The following is a 5,369-nucleotide window of genomic DNA, read 5'->3' on the forward strand; positions in this document are numbered from 1 at the left end:
CCCATGAAGACAGCTGTAGATGCATTTGAAGACAATTGTAAAGGACTCAAGGTTTACTTTTTGGTTGTTTTTATTTTTAGTTTTCTGTGGAGCCTGGCTGTAGTAAGGAAGTGTTAGCCCTCTCAGCCAGATTTCTCTGAGACAGTAAGATTCTTAGGGAAACCATAGGTGAGACATGGACTAGTATTCTCAACCTTCCTGCCCCAGATTGGATGTACAATGTGGATAAAGGAGGCCTCCCTGGAGAATGAGAAACTGACCTGAAGCGATTGAGATAAATTCCTGTGGTCAGCCCCACCAGCAGGGGGACGTTCCCTAGTCCTTATGCTGAAATGAGGCAAGGGGTCAAGAGAAGTTAGCGGAGCAACAGGGCCACAGGTGTCCCAGGTCAAAGTGGATTCCTTTAAAGAGTTGCTGCTGTTGGAGCCACACCTGAGTCAGTCGGAGCGTGAGTCGGTGGGAGGGTGCTAACCTAGCGGTCCCCGCAGGAAAGCAGTGTGACTGTGCCGTTGAGTCAAGGGGCCCCGCAGACAAGGAAGAGGGTCTTATCACCAGTACAGAGTGCTGGGTGGGTGAAAACATTCGATATTAATTTTCCTGAAGCAGAACTGTTGCCACGCTGCTCCAACAGGAAGGTAAGTGAAGACTTGTTCAATGGCATAGAGTTCCTCCCTGTCTCTCTCTCTCTGTGTCTTTCTGTCTCTCTTCCTATGTGTCTCTTTCTTTGTGTTTCTCTTCCCATCTCTGTCTCTCTGTGTCTCTTTCTGTGTATCTCTCTTTCTGTGTCTCTGTCTGTCTCTGTGTCTCTCTTTCTCTTCCTGTTTCTCTGTGTCTCTCCATATCTCTGTGTCTCACTCTGTGTGTGTGTCTCTCACTTTCTCTTTCTGTGCCTCTGTCTCTGTCTGTCTGTCTCTCTGTCTCTCTTGTCTGTGTCTCTCTCTGGGTCTCTGCCTTTCTCTCCTTCCACCCCTCCCCCCCCCATCCTCCACTCTTCTTCCTCAGCTACTTTAAGTAGAAAAAATGGTGAGAGCTAAAATTTTGGGGACAGGTTTCCCTGTCCCCAAAGGGGAATCAAAGACTATGAGTACTAGTGTGCTTGGGGACTTCGAAAGGGGAGGAATTAAAAGTTTTATGGCTTTTTGGATATAGGGGGCCACAGGCGATAACCTACACAAAACCCTGAAAGCAAAGGTGCCTGGATTCAGCTCATGGGGTTTGGAAGGAGTTCACAGTGGGGAGGGGGGCTAATGTGACCTATGTGCCTACTCTGTGTCCTGTGGATGATTCTCCATCTGAGTGTTTAGTGGAAAGTGATGTGTGACCATTGTCCCTCCCTGTCACATGGTGCAGGGGCAATTCTCTTGGTTGGGAAGGGCCACATATTGAGAACGGCTAGTGGGACATGAAGATTGCTCCCCACCCCCACCATGCATCCCTTGTTGGTGTAACAGAAATAGTACAGCATCTCAGGAAGAGAAAGGAAAGTGTTTGGCTTGATTAAGGGTGGTGAGAGATGCAATAGCTCAACACAACAGCCTTGCGGGATCAGCAGAAAAAGCGAACAGGAGCTGGAGGTTTGCAGCAGATTATTGCCAATTGAATTCAGTTGTTCCTGCCATAGCCTCAGCTGAGCTGTGGCCGACATCGTCAGAGGAGCTGAATCCGTCCTCCAAACTGATTGCCGTTGTGTGTCTTGCCCCCTCAACGTCTCAGCCTGGTTCACTGATGCTTTGGCTAAGCTGAAACCCACTAGCATCACTGCGCTGCTGGGGCTGTTTTATCTCAGCTGCAGCTTTCAGAAAAGAGTGTGGTTCCCTCCAGTCAGTGGCCATAACTCAAGGCCATTCTTATAGTTCTGGCCACAAGAACTGGGGGAGAACTTTGTTATCTTTTTACTGACTCTTAGGCTGTTCCCATAGCATCACTGTTTGGGGATGCCACTTGGAAAACTATCTTGTGGGGAAATAATTCATGGCTGCTAGCAAAACTGTCTGGGTCACTCACGCAGATCCACAGGAGAGCCTGCTCTCCGAGACCAAACTGCAGATTGTTACCGCTGTTCTTGGATCCCTCATGGTGCTGGGCATGGCAACACATCTACCAATATAGACAGGGGACCCGGCAAAGGACTGCAGAGGCAAGGCATACAGCATGATTATGACTCCTCTAAAAGGCAAATAGTTTGTGTCAAGCTGAGGGAAGTCACACTGTTTGGAGTGTTGGTCCAATCCACTCCTGGCAGACTGATGGCATTGAACTTTTGGTCCCCTCTCAGGACTACAGTGGGGCCTTGACTTATGAGTTTAATTCGTTCCGAGACCGAGCTCGTTAAGGAGCTCTTTAACTCAAATTACTCTATCAACTCAATGCAAAAAGTTGCCAAGAGACAGCTGGTATCTCAAAAAACTCGTTAGTCGGGACACTCGTTAGTCAAGGCCCCACTGTATTGGTGGTGCTTCAGTACTGTTGACCCATTTGAGGGTTGCATTGTTGCTGTTACAGTCTGTTCCTCTGACTCTGGGGCATTCTGTGGGGTAGACCAATAGCCATTGGTCTGGTGGTATGAACCTAGAGAACAGTGGGCTGGGCCCACTGGCTTCAAGCAATCCCTCCAAAACAGGGACTGATCACATTCTTCAAACTGAACTGAATACAGCTTTCACCAGCCAGCTGGGAAGCCATGGTGGAGACCCGGCACCCTTTGCATCAACACTTGGGGCATCTGAGCAATGCAAACCACACTCTCCTTCCAGAGGCACCATGTTCTCCCTACTCTGTGCTTCTGTGTGAAGATGAACATTTCTCACCTCCCTCCTGAAGACATGGGGACTGGTGTCCTAGAGGTAGACATGCCAGCTCTCACAGGACCTCAGCTCTCTCTGAAATGAGGCTGTTGTGGGTTAATCAAGGAGCTCCCTGGAGGAATAACAAATACATTATTTACTTGCAAACTACAGGCAGTTGTCTATACATTGAGAATCCTCCAGTGAGAAAAGGTAGACTTTGTCCTAGATTTTAGCTAAAGTGATGAGTGATGCCAGTGTGTCCCTGGAAGACTGTCAGCTCACTTTCAGCTCACCAGCCAGAGTGTTGTAAATGAGACTTGCCCTCTACTTGAGTTTGCAAGCCAAAGCAGTATGCAAATGCTAATCCATCCTGTTGTACTTGGATTAATACTTTAGGCCAGATAAAAAAAAAATGTCAATACAAAAACTTAAGGAGAAAGCCATATGGTGAAGGTAATTCTTAATAAAACATTTCATTGAGAAAAGGTGGATTTTTTTCTCTAAAATAAAATCTCTATTCTTTCCACCCTCGGTTCCATTTCCCATCACCATTTGTGTGCCTTGAGTATTGCAACTTCCTCTACACATGCCCAATTCAACCCATTCTCTACATGGTGGTCACAGTGCTGTTTCTGTAAATGTACATGCACGTGAACCACTCCCCTGCTGCACTCCCTCCAGGGCCTTTTGATGGACTCAGGGCCAAGTCCTCAGAAGGCTCTCCGGCTCTTTCGTGAGGTGAACCCATAGAATGTCCTGTCACAACTCTGTTCCCTCCTCTTCTCACACATGACATCTTAGCCCCATTGAACTAACTTTATGTCTTCAAATAGACCTTGATTGTCCTCAGGTTTGGGTTTCTGCCAGAAGTTCTCTCCTTTGTGCATTTGCCTGGGAGATGCATTCTGTCTTCAGGAATCACAGGTGGTTCCCTAACTGGTAGCTCTGTCTCTCTGGAGGTTGGGTGTCCTTCCCATGTACTCACAGTAGCCCACAGCTTCCTTTCTCATTGCCATCTGCTTTTCTCTCTCGTCCTATGTAAGCTCATTAAGAGCAGGGACTGGTTTTGTCTTGTTCTCTGTTGTAGCCTCCATGTATGTCATACTGCTAGACTCGTGGTAAAAGTTCAATGCATCTTTGCTGAGTAAATACGTTTTTCCTCATTATAATAGATTTGGAATTGATTGTGTTTTAATTGTATATCTGCCTGCACAATATATAATTGATACATACACAGGTGATCTTCATTTTGGGTTTTGTTAGGATGATTTAAACTTTGAGAATGGTTTTAATTCCTCAAACTGCATGGCCTCATTATGTTAATGGCCTTAATTAGGCATCTGTATGAGATCCTCTGTCAATACACTTGTGAGCTGTCTCTTAAGACTGCACGATAAATCAAAAGAGCCTGCGATTAAAAGGCAAACATAATGTTGACAGTGTGGCCTGGGTTTAGACAACAAGATGCGCTGCTTTTGGAAAAGGTGTTTTCTGTTAGTTCTTTGTGCGGATTCTTGAGGCTTGGCTGTGCTTGCTCATGTGGCGACAGAGGGTATGAGATCCATTTGACAGTGAACTGAACACCCACAAACTCCACGGAGAGGCACGCACTCCCTCCCCCTGAGCCGGTGACATGAGGTGCCTCCGTGGCCTCCATCCTGGCAGGTCTGAGTGACGCAGAGAATGCAAGGAGGCTTTCGCCTTGCACTCCAGGCAAACGTGGGTGATGCTCTCTGTGCAGAGTTCTGGGCCTGCTTGAGCGGTGATGCCAGTTCTGCTTCCGTGAAATGGCAGAAGCTTCATTACACAAGCATATGGGAAGCTGGGCCCGAGGGTAGGAATTCCTGGCAGCTCGGGGAAAGAGGCGGAATGGTGTGCCAACTCCATCTGCTTCATTTTCCTAATAATCTAACACCTGCCAAGGAGACGCATCCTGTATCTCAAAATGGCTGAGAATTACAGAAGCACCATAAGCTCGTTCAAGGGCCTCGCTCCGGTGAGCAGGAGCGTGGCCTCAGCTTCCCTATTTGCTCTGAGATGAGGAGGATGCTGGTGGCTCTCAGGGACACCCTCGCTGCCTCTAGGGCCTGTTTCCTGCCTGCCTCCTGCATCCTGGCGCACTCTGAACTAAGAGGCTGATTAAATAGTGGGCATCTGAGACAAACAAAGCCTTCATCCAGCTGGACGATTTACCAACGTTTCCACCAGACAGGGAGCCTCATTTTCTTTAAATTTTAATTGTGAGATAAGCACCTGCCTCCCCCATGAAGAAACAAATACCCGTTTTCTAATGTAAAGTTACCATGATGCAGTTTGGTCTAGTTTACTTAGGTTTAGGTTTGCTAGTTTAGACCAAATTCTTTCGAATGAGAACTTTCTCCCAATTATTCTTGGCTGGTTTTCAAAGGTCCATACCGCGTGGTTTGTTGAAGCCCTGGTCTCCCCTTGAAGGCGAGAGATATAGATGGAGAGGGGGCCAGGCTGACAGTAGAGGGGAGGTTGAAAAGTATTCTCCTGAGAATTACATACCTGTCCTGAATCCTTTTTTTTTTTTTAAATAAAAGGAACATCTGAGAAATAATA

The sequence above is a fragment of the Myotis nattereri genome (assembly GCF_964212035.1).
Source record: "Myotis nattereri genome assembly, chromosome: 2".
Classification (NCBI taxonomy): Eukaryota; Metazoa; Chordata; class Mammalia; order Chiroptera; family Vespertilionidae; genus Myotis; species Myotis nattereri.